Source organism: Dreissena polymorpha, chromosome 16 (assembly GCF_020536995.1).
Source record: "Dreissena polymorpha isolate Duluth1 chromosome 16, UMN_Dpol_1.0, whole genome shotgun sequence".
Taxonomy (NCBI): Eukaryota; Metazoa; Mollusca; class Bivalvia; order Myida; family Dreissenidae; genus Dreissena; species Dreissena polymorpha.
In genome coordinates, this window is record NC_068370.1 from 49,962,957 (window position 1) to 49,975,308 (window position 12,352).

The 12,352-nt window shown below is 33.9% G+C and overlaps 1 long non-coding RNA gene across 3 annotated transcripts; it reads left to right on the forward strand.

Annotated features, from left to right (window-relative positions):
• On the forward strand, window positions 1–11,942 carry LOC127862443 (uncharacterized). Of its 3 annotated transcripts, none has more exons than XR_008040616.1 (4): window positions 1–314; window positions 8,332–8,480; window positions 9,760–9,884; window positions 11,573–11,942. It is a non-coding gene; the product is annotated as an uncharacterized LOC127862443 (long non-coding RNA). The 3 variants fall into 3 exon arrangements; XR_008040617.1 differs by lacking the exon at window positions 1–314 and adding an exon at window positions 1,234–1,388; XR_008040618.1 differs by lacking the exon at window positions 1–314 and adding an exon at window positions 2,398–4,119.
• Window positions 11,943–12,352: the final 410 nt, after the last annotated feature.

The following is a 12,352-nucleotide window of genomic DNA, read 5'->3' on the forward strand; positions in this document are numbered from 1 at the left end:
CGAAACTTTAACTTCTGCTCGAGCAGGAAAAAATGCTGCTTGAGCAGCATTTAAATGCTGCTCGACCAGCAAAATGCTGCTCGAGCAGCAAATTTACTGCTCGACCAGCATTTTTTCTGCTCGAGCAGAAAAATCCTGCTCGACCAGCATTTATTTTTAGATTATGGCATTAGCCAATCAGAGCTCTTGTTATATTTGCCACATGGTGCGAAACTGGTTTGTTTTGAAAAAATGGCTGCCACCATTATGGTGCCTTTTTCACATCTTCTGCAAGTTTATGTGACGACCTGTTTAAAGTTTAACAGTGACACGCGGTAAGTGCTTTATATTTTGTCTGCAAACTAGTCGATCAAAAAATTGTTGCCATTCGCTTAATAAGAAAATCGACCATAAATGTCTAACGGCTGTTAAAACTTTTGCGAAAATCACGACGATGACTGATAAGAATTGCTCAATGGGTGCGCAAGTGTAGGTTCTCTGTGTCTATCGATTTACTTTCTTAATGATTCTTAATAATTGCTTCCGACACAGGTGCCGATTGCCTGTGATTGTGCCTTTCTGGTTAACATTGTTTACGTTTCTCGTTCTCCCCATACATGTATATCTGCTGTCCTAACTTTTACAATTATCCAAAATATTATGTCTGTTAACCAGTTCTCAGTGCCCCAGATAAGCTGCGTATCTGCGTCTTTCACCCTATTAAAATGTTTAAAAATGCAAAGAAATACAATATCATGAGTATTGAAAACGCAACCAATTTGACTTTTACGCAAATTCGTCAAATTAACAATACAAAACTTCGATTAAAAATGCTTTGCTCATTTTAGTTATTTTCTCTTTGGAATTGTTATCGTAATGCGGTGACGCTTACATTCAGCAAGCTCAGCAAACGGTCATAGTAATTAGTTATTCAAACGCTATGCGTTTTCAATCTGACCTAATTCGTCGCTCATTGTGCATGTATTTGTAAAGCGTCTGTACTTTCAGTTTCTATTACAATGCGAAATAAAAATAGCTAAGAGAGGTCGATAGACGTCCGAGATTGTTGCCAAAATATCAGCCGATCGCAAACTTTTTCGAATCAAGAAAGCAAGAGGCAATCAGTGCCGAATCATTTGTGTTATCGATTTTGTTAAAAACTGTGTATACAGCAAATGAGTTGACATCCAAAAAACATGATGGAAAGTCTGTGACTTAACAAACCTGTCAAAAGTATAAAAGAAGTTAGAAATTGTCGACATTTTTTAAAGTTTATATCATGGACAGTTTCAAGGATTAAACATATTACGAAACATCAGTTTTTTAAAATTTATGATGATAGTTTACAGTTCTATTGAATCAATACAAGTGTGCAGCGTCAACGGAAGTAAATCAGCAATTATTTTAAGGTATGCATTTTTATTACTCATTTTACCCTATATGAAGAATGGAATCACCCTATTTTTCAAAATCAATGGTTGAAAACCCTATTTCCCAAATAATTATCTGGGGCACTGAGTTCGCGAGGACTTTTCTCAACTTCAGTGTAAATTATTTTTCACCGAGGCCAATAAGCTTGTTCAAAGCTAACAACAGGTAAAATGTGAGTTGTGTCTGAATTACAAGTTGTTTAATTTTTCATAATTAAAATGTTTACAATTTACTATTTATTGAATAACTTGGCAGTGCATAATTAAAATCTGGGATGTTATTTTCAGCTCTGAACTGCGAAAAAATTGCATAATAATTACATTGGTGGCACTATAATGAGTTACCTTTCATCTGTCCTTCCATTTAAATGTCCCTTAAGCAGACTTCCCAAACTTTGCAGAAAGAGTTTAGGCATTGTATTACACACTCATTTTAACCATGGCATGCTATTGTACAACATGTCTTGACGGAAATAATTTCGATAAAAAATATTTGCAGTAAATAATTTTTCTATTGCGAATCGTTTGTATCTTTTTATCTTTATTCTGAAATGCCCCTCTTAAGAATAATGTCATGTATAGCTGGTTTAGAATTAAGAATGATGATATGTTCTAACAGCATTTTGTCATGTCATTTACTGTACTTCTTAACCTACATGTATTTGAATATTAGTTTAAACCTATTTATTTTAGCTCGATTGCATAGAAAGTAATTCCTACTTATTTTAAATGCTTTCGAGTCCGTTTCCTGGGCCTAGAACCAGTATTTGAATATTCAGTCCCCATATAACTACGCCCATATGTTGTGGACATTTTCATACAAGAATACAAACAGGAATATGTATTGAAGTTTGCTTTTTAAATTGACAGTCAATCGGAGGGTAACAGGTTTTTTTTTTTTACAAGAAGTGAGGAACTAAACACAATTTGCAGGAAAAAAAATTATTTCTTTAAGTATATTTGCATCACAGGAGCTCTGGTGTCCTGAGGTTGAGGAAACTAGTGTTGAATCTAAAACATTTAGCATCATGTACTCAAAAGTGAGAAGCCAAGTCAGACACCGCAAAATGTAAAATAATCTGTCAGATGTTTGGTCTGACAGGCTACGAAATTCTGTCAGACTGAAGGATAATTTCTGGATTCCGCTTATTAACATACCTGATAATAGCATATTTCTGTTATTAGCATATAGAATGTCAAAGCACAGATTAATTCTTAAATTTTAATGTATTTTTCTTCTATTAATAGCATAATTTTTAACCCCAATATTCAGAATTCACTTAAAGTCTTTATAGCATAGAACATTCTCAGAATGCCAAGAAAATATGCTTTAAATTTGCAAAAATATGCTCAAATGCAAATGCAAATACCTAAGAATACAATTCCATTTGATAAATAGTTATCTTAAACATCAATCATATACAATGTTGAATTTAAATTTCACTTTGACGATCAATTATTAACAGATTTGACTTATTGTATGCCCCCAGTTGCTATATTTATGCTAAAATGTGTGTTCCGGTTAATAGCATATTCCTGTTATTAGCATAATTTTGGCTGACATGGTATGCTAAGAACAGGATTCCACTGTAGCAACATATTAATCAGGAATTATGGTTTGAATCCGTGAACTATTATTTTTAATGGTGAAAGAAAATCTCCATGACGCGTTTTCAAAAATTCCTAATCAAGCTTGGTAAAAGAGCACACAGAATAGCAAATTTATTACAGCGCCAACTTACGGGTAAAAATGATTGATTTTTTTTATATTCCGTAAAGACAAATGCCGCATCATATCCTATGGGTGATTTAAAAATTAATGAAGCCTAAATAAAACATGCATTTATTTTCTTACCATTAAGCATGTTTGAGTTCTTTTTCTATCTTACAGAAGTGTTTCCATGTGATTAACTTAAATGTGAAAATTCTTCTCAATAACTTTCTTCATTAACAAAATATATTGAAAAATATCCTTAAAATTGCCCCAAGTGTACTGGTTTTGCGTGACATTTTATGTAAAAGGCAATTTTCAATTCTATACTTCAATAAAACTTTCAGAAATATTAGGTATTGCCATCATTTAATGAATATAAAAATTCATATGCTTTAAGAAAAATAAAACAATGCTTCTTACTTAGGTTGATATCTTTTGTAGCAAGTGTTCAAAGCAATGATGTTCTTGTCAATTTTGTGCCACAATTTTCAACTCTCTTCATGTATATTAAGAGATGGGATCATAAAGTGCTTCAATATTTATAGGCAAAAAGTGTCCTTTTAACCTGTCACATGTTTTTTCTACACATTTGTACAGGTATTTATACAATTATTTGTTCATGTAAATTTTGAACAGCTGAATACTAAATGTGGTCAGAATTTGTCCCTGTCACAAGTGTACATTTTGCAAGAAAGTTATTTTAAATTTTTCATAAGATAGAATTTTCAAGGTTTTACATCATTTTCTTCAAACCATTAATGCTTATCACTAGATGTACTGAAAATTTGATGCCAAAACCTTGTGAACTTTTTTTGCAAGACAAATATTGCATTGTACCAAGTGTACGAATTTTTTATCATGTTTGATGGACAGGTGATAGCTTTTAAAAAATAAACAAAGGCACTAATTTTCTGGAAAGAAGTACACAGAAGATGTAATCTCCAAGAGAAAAAGGTGTTGTCTTCACTCTGGGGGTTAACTACTCTTATTATATGGGTATGTCTCCATATTTTGTCTTCAGAAGAAAAATATAAGCATATAAATGATAATGTGTGGGAATTATATTTGACTTTACCATAACATTATTACAAAAACACGTTTCCTCTTCTCAAATTAATGTCAATTTTAATCAAAATGTTTCTCCAATTATCTTCAATGTTAGCCTGAAGTTGGTTATTAAATGTTGTACATGTACACTTGGGACACAAAATGAATGTTTTTCTTATAAACCTCAAGAAAGTGAAAACAAACTTACATTATAGCGGAATTAATGATTAAATTTTGATTTAATAAAGCATTCAAAAGCAACTGAAAAAAAGCCAATATAAAAGTTGAACATGGTCAAATGTCAAATATGATGGATGAAAAAGTCTTTCAGACACTTATAATTAAACCACGCAGACTGTCACCCTTGTGGTACAATTCCTACACATCTAAACTAAAAACCATGTTAAAACCTTCGATAAACAACGGTACAGCACTTATTATTATTTCATTCATTTTTAATGACACATTACCAAAATATATAGAGGATATATTGTATTACAGAGGAAGGTCAAGTAAGAGGACATCGTGTTTAATGTATAAAGTATAAAAAGAACAAGGTCTAATTTATAAAGAACAAGGTCCGATATATAGAGAATATAATGTTTAATATATAGAGAGCAAGATCTAAATATAGAACAGTGAATTATATGTGTCTTGTTCTGAGAAAACTGGGCTTAATTCATGTGCGTAAAGTCTCGTCCCTGATTAGCCTGTGCAGACTGCACAGGCTAATCAGAGCCGAGACTTTCCGCTTTTATGGTATTTTTAGTTTGAAGGAAGTCCCTTCTTACCAAAAATCAAGTTTAAGCGGAAAGTGTCGTCCCTGATAAGCCGGTGCGGACTGCAAAGGTTTATCTGGGACGACACTTTACGCACATGAATTTAGCCCAGTTTTATCAGAACAAGACACATATTATAGAAAACGAGGTCAACTGTTATGAAAAAATATAAACATGTATTTGTATACAGAACCATGTTCAATATTTATAGAAAAGCGTCCAATATATAGAGAACACAATATTAGATCAACTTCAAGTATAGAGAGCAATGTCTTATATATATATCAAATTCCAACATATAGAAGAGGCATAATGTCTTATATTTAAAGATCAAGGTCAATGCCATAGAGAACAATGTTTAATATGTAGAGAACATCATTTGATATGTAGAGAACAAGGTATGCTACCCATTTGTATAGAGAACAATGCCCAGCATATAGATCTCCAGCATATAGAGAGCAATTTATAATAGATCTTTATTATATAGAACAAGATAAATTATGAAACCAAAGTAAAATATATACAACTATGTGAAAAATATTTAAAACCAGGTCAAATGTATCTACAATTTGTGAAATATATGTGTTGTTTTATTGAAAATACAGATCTATGACAGACTGCATAATTATGGAGATTCCTTATGCCTCTGATATCCCATCGGTTATAAACATATTTAGGGCCACAAAAATACCTCAAATGAAATACATATAAAAGTTATGCTATTTTTCTTCAGATTTTCATCCATTTTGAAAATGTCCCAAGTGTACAGATTTGGCCTAAAATCATGCTAGATCGTTTCAGCAAACAATTCAAGTTCCCTGTAACTTATCTTATAATTTTATAAGAATATTTTATGCAAATTTAATTTGTATTCTATATTACTGACTGTTTGGGTATTTCTTAGAATAAATGATAACTAAAGTTGTCAAGTACAAATAACCTTAAATCTCTAAACATCAACCTTAAATCATCAAACGGACACAGAACATTATTTGGGGAAACATTAATTTGTATAGTCAAATGTAATACAAATTTAAAAAGTATTTATATATGTTGAATGGTTTGCTTATTTAACTTGTATACAAAAGTCATGTAAGTGTCCCAAGTGTACACATGTTTGAAAATTGTATACAGTTTTGGCAAAAGCTAGTTTTTGCAGATTTTCTTATATAATAAAAAAAAACTTCACATATATTTGAAGGTCATCCTATATTTTGATAAATCTGAGTTTTTCCTTTAAGATACACTGCTTTGAGGCCAGGTAAAAAACTTTTAGGAGTATAGTTTTGAAAAATATGTGTTAAAAAACATGAAAATTTAATTTTTCCATATTTTTTTTTTAGAACACTTCTGATTTTGTATTTAAATTTTGCTTAAGAACATACTGCATGTTGACAAAACACACAAAATATTGATAACATGTTTTAATGGGATTTTATTAAGTGCAAAAGACATGTACATTTATAAAAAAAAATTCAAAACATTTGGTTAACATCTTTTGTTGTGAAAAAGTGATTACATCTGACAGAACGGCCCTACTCATTTATAAAACTTGAACCCTTTCCCTATGCAATACAAACAAAACTGTTGCCATAACTTAACATCTAAAATTTGAGAAATTTTTTCATTTAGGCTTCAATATCCCCACGCTTTTCGGAGAAAAAGTGGGGATATTGTGGTTATCTCCGTCTTCTGTCCGTCCTGGCCACTTTCTCCTCCTACACTATAAGCACTAGAACCTTGAAACTTACACACATGGTAGCTATGAGCATATGTGCGACCCTGCACTATTTGGAATTTTGATCTGACCCCTGGGTCAAAAGTTATGTGGGTTGGGGTGGGGCCGGGTCAGAGATTTTTACTCATTTTTATGCCCCTGGATCAAAAGATCGGGGGTATATTGTTTTTGGCCTGTCTGTCATTGTATGTGTGTGTGTCCCAAAACTTTAACCTTGGTCATAACTTTTGCAATATTCAAGATAGCAACTTGATATTTGGCATGCATGTGTATCTCATGGAGCTGCATATTTTGAGTGCACCGGAGACTACACCGAATGTCTTCAAATTGATACTGAAGCTCTCTTATGGCAATACGGATAATCTCAACTATACATGGCCCCATTACCAACCCTGGGGTGCCCCGCCCACATTGGCCACGCCCACATAGACCACGCCCACCCAAAATTGCCTTTTACTATAATTTCTTCATTTCTACACCGATTCACTTCAAATTGATACTGAACCTCTCTTATGACATTATGGTTAATCTCAACTATGCATGGCCCCATAACCAACCCTGGGGCACCCGCCCACATAGGCCACGCCCACCCAAAATTGCCTTTTACTATAATATCTTCATTTCTACACCGATTCACATCTAATTGATACCGAACTTCTCTTATGACAATACGTTCAATCTCAACTATGCATAAAACCATTACCAACCCTGGGGGAGCCCTGGGTCAAACATGCGGCGTGGGGATACACGTCGGCCTCAACCGCGCCATTTCTAGTTTATATTTTTGAAATCACCCATATTTGTGTAAAGTTTGGAGAAAAATCAAGAAAAACATATTTTAACAATGAAATACATTTAAGTTGTTTGATGATATTTTCATGTATTTCAACGTTTCCAATGTCCAGATAAATACCCTATTTGTACCCATTGAAAACCTTTAAAACTTTAATTTTGCATTGTTATTTTGTGTTGGGCTTGAAGAAAAAAGATTGACCTGTAATGCAAATGTTTACATTATATCTCGCAATCATAACAATTGTAGTGGTGACCGGGTTTTATCATTATTATATGATTATTAGTGCTTGTGGTCATATTTCAGATGCCCAGGGGCCTTTATGGTTGGGTTAGTGAGGGGTGCTCCCTCCCTTCCTTAATTGATTTTTAGCTCCACTGGCCAAAGGCCAGCGAGGCGTATGTCATAGTCCTGTGTCCGTCATGCTTGCGTCCGTCCGTGCCTGCGTGCGTCCTTGTCCTTAACTGTAGGATCTAGGGCTACCACATTTTGTATGTAGTGAGATATAGTAGTTCTCTATGTGTCCAATAATTATGTTGATGAAGGTGGCAGTGGTAATGACTTGATATGTCTGTGAGATATGAATGCCAAAGTCTTCGTTTTACATGACATGAATTTTTATGTAAAAGTGGTGGTTCTTCATAAATTCTACATGTTCTTTTCAAATGATGACCTCTACAAAGTTGTTCCAGGAGTACCATATTGCCTGACAATCTTTTGTTTTATTGTTAACTTAAACTGTACTTGATTCTAGCATGCCACTATACTTCTTTGAAGTAATTTGAGCAAATTTCTCACTGTTTAGTAATGTATACATTGTTTAAGGTACATTATAATTTCACATTTTGTAGGTGGACTTCAATATGTATGATCTACTTATGCTGCCACAATGTAAAGGCAACAATCACTGGGTTTTGCTGTTTGCAAGTGTTATGTCCAGGACTGTAACCATTTACGACTCGTTGGGTGGTAACAACAAGGCATTGTTCGATTTGTTCTGGTAAGGTTCAAAGCTGTAATTCATTTTTATGTCCCCCACTATAGTAGTGGGGGACATATTCTTTTTGCCCTGTCTGTTGGTTGGTTGGTCTGTTTGCGCCAACTTTAACATTTGCAATAACTTTTGCAATATTGAAGATAGCAACTTGATATTTGGCATGCATATGTATCTCATGGAGCTGCACATTTTGAGTGGTGAAAGGTCAAAGTTAAGGTCATCCTTCAAGGTCAGAGGTCAAATATATGTGGCCAAAATCGCTCATTTTATGAGTACTTTTGCAATATTGAAGATAGCAACTTGATATTTGGCATGCATGTGTATCTCATGGAGCTGCAAATTTTGAGTGGTGAAAGGTCAAGGTCATTCTTCAAGGTCAGAGGTCAAATATATGTGGCCCAAATCGCTTATTTTATGAATACTTTTGCAATATTGAAGATAGCAACTTGATATTTGGCATGCATGTGTATCTCATGGAGCTGCACATTTTGAGTGGTGAAAGGTCAAGGTCAAGGTCATCCTTCAAGGTCAAATATATGGTCAAAATTGCTCATGTAATGTCACTTCTGCAATATTGAAGCTAGCAATTTTATATTTTAAATGCATGTGTATCTCATGGAGCTGCACATTTTGAGTGGTGAAGGGTTAAGGTCAAGGTCATCCTTCAAGGTCAAACGTCATATAGGGGGACATTGTGTTTCACAAACGCATCTTGTTTGTCTTACCTGCTTGATATAGCAGTCACAGTAGCAGCTGGTGTATGTGCATTTTATGTGTGTCTCTGAGCTTATCCAAACTGTGATTCGATAATTGAATATGCCATTTTTAATATAGCTTACCACATATGTTCTCCATGTAGAGAAGCTGCAGCGCATGCGTTAACAAGAGATCAAAGGTCACATTTAGGGAGCTTTTTTGGCCAGTTCCAGTTATCATTCATCAGGCAATATACCAAACAAGATATTCAAAAAACTTTGTAAATCTTATTTGTTTTCTATATTTGGATCTTTATCTTAAATATTAAATTGTTATGACCACCAACACTTTAAAAATGATAGGCTATATATAAATTTAAGCTTGCTTTCTTAGTTCATTCTTATTTATTATTGTGTCCTATCTCTCACACTTATGTGTTTCCAATAATGTGTTAAGAGATTCACATATATATATATATATATGTTTGAAAACTGATTACCAAAACAATTTGGTATAGATAAAGTACCACTTAAGTATATAGGCACATGATTTTTGTTGATTTTTACCAACAAAATATTTGTTGCAGCCAGTTCATGTGTCAACGAGCGCAAATTGTGAACGATGGCTTGGAAAAAATTCAGTTCAGAGTTCAAAGCGCCACCTTGCAACAAACAGCGCCATGGAAACAGCTGTGGAGTGTTTGCATTGATGGTAATAAATTAGCTTTATATTTCTATATAGGAGTCACTTTGTCGTACTGTCGGTCGGTTTGTCGGTCTGTCCCGAAATTTCATCCGATCTTCACCAAACTTGGTCACAAGTTGTATCTTGATGATGTTTAGGCCAAGTTTGAATATGGGTCATGCTGGGTCAAAAACTAGGTCACGAGGTCACTTAGTGTGTTTTAAACCGAAAGTTTGTCCGGACCATAACTATGTCATTAATCGTTAGATTTTTAAATAACTTGGTACATTTGTTCACCATCATGGAACGGTGTGTTGCGTGAAAAAGTAAGTTGATATCTCCAAGATCAATGTCACACTTGGAGTTCAAGGGTCAAATGCTTGTCCGGGCCATAACTTTATCATTTATTGTGAGATTTTAAAATCATTTGGCAAATTTGTTCACCATCATGTGACGGTGTGTCGCGCGAAAGAATTACTTCAATATCTCGAAGGTCAAGGTCACACTTTGAGTTCAAAGATTAAAAATGGCCATAAATGAGCTTGTCTGGGCAATAACTATGTCATTCATTGTGAGATTTTAAAATCATTTGGCACATTTGTTCACCATCATTGGACGGTGTGTGGCGCGAAAGAATTACGTCGATAACTCCAAGATCAAGGTCACACTTTGAGTTCAAAGGTTAAAAAAGGCCATAAATGAGCTTGTCCAGGCCATAACTATGTTGTTCTTGTGAGATTTTAAAATCATTTGGCACATTTGTTCACCATTATTGGACGGTGTGTCGCGCAAAAGAATTAAGTCTATATCTGCAACGTCAAGGTCACACTGTGAGTTCAAAGGTCAAAATTGGCCATAAATGATCTTGTTCGAGCCATAACTATGTCATTTATTGTGAGATTTTAAAAATACATGGTTCATTTGTTCACAGTGATTGACGATGTGTCATGCGAAAGAATTATGTTGATGACTCCAAGGTCTAGGTCACACTTGGAGTTCAAAAGTAAAAAAAATGGCCATAAATTTGGACTGCATGTCATGCTAAAGAATTCAAGAGTTCAAAGGTCGAAATGGCCATAAATGATAATGGCATTATCATTCTTAAAAATCGCCATAAATTTGATTCTCTTGTTTTGTGAAGACAGCATTCAAAATAGTCTGTGTCAATGCGGCATGTGGGGGTATTTGTCACGTCTGTGACAAAGCTATAGTTTGCTTAGTAAAGATTTGCATTAACGTTTATTCAACAAAATAATGGGAGAATGTAGAATATAATCATCGTACCTTTCTGTTGGTGCATTGGTTTTTAGAGCCTTGCATTTTCTTTTAATTTATAAAGGACACGATATTTCATATGTAATATCAAACTGTGTTATAGAGTCCCACTTTTGTCAAATAACCCTGAAAAAAGGTTAAACAAGAAGATTACTCATATTTTAATTTATTAATGTGTCATATAATGAAAAATAGCATTCTCTTTGCTCCATTATATTATTTTGTATGAAAAGTTGTTTTTCAGTGTCTTCATGTGATTGTATATTTATGATGCATAAAACATGAATTCTTTTCACTGTAAAACTATCGTTCTTGCAATTTTATTTTCAGAAATAGTATTTTTTGTGAACACTTAATCTAGTGAATATATGCTTTTCTTATTGCAAACAAATGTTGTTGTTTTTTAAGCTAAGTATGAATGACTTTTACTTTATTTCCAGACTGCCAAATGTATGGTCATGAAAAAGCATCCCACAATGTTGCGACAGGCCCATGATTCAGCTTATCAAGACTAGTCGTGAGACGCAGACTTCTGATTCATGGAGTGCGGCAAACATATCTGTGTGACTCGATCACTCCACTGTAAAGACCCGCACGGCATTAAAATGGATATTATCAATATGTGTTGTTGCTCGAAAATATGTTTTGTAGCAGGAAGTGCTTTGGGCTCGATTAATCTGAGAACTCAACAAAATATTAATAAAATCCTTCTGTGCCTTTTAGTTCTGAAAACAGAAGTAGCCAGTTGGTATTACACATCTCCTAAACAAGTACAGCACAATAAAACTGAAGGTTTTAAATCCTACATTTTTATAACATCTTTATATCCACACAAAAATATTGATGATTGTGGTGCTCAGATTGCAAAACCACCTGTTTGGCAAAAATAATGCAGATGGTTAGATTATGATAAGTGCAACAAAAAAAGAATAACTCTGGAGATAATAATTGATATGATAATCATTGCTTGACAGAATCACAATTGACCTAGATATTTATTTATGTAGTGGTGTATTTTTCAATGAGTGCCTTAAGATTCCAAAAACATATTGACTTAAAATAAATAATCCCGATGGCGTAAATGACTTATCATTTCATGTTCATGAACCGGTTTTAAAATACTTTGTAGACTTATCTGCTAGGCGGTGAGGACTTTTAGACCACCTGATAAACTTCAACTTTATTTGCCCTAGTTAAGTAACTGACTAAAGATATGTTAA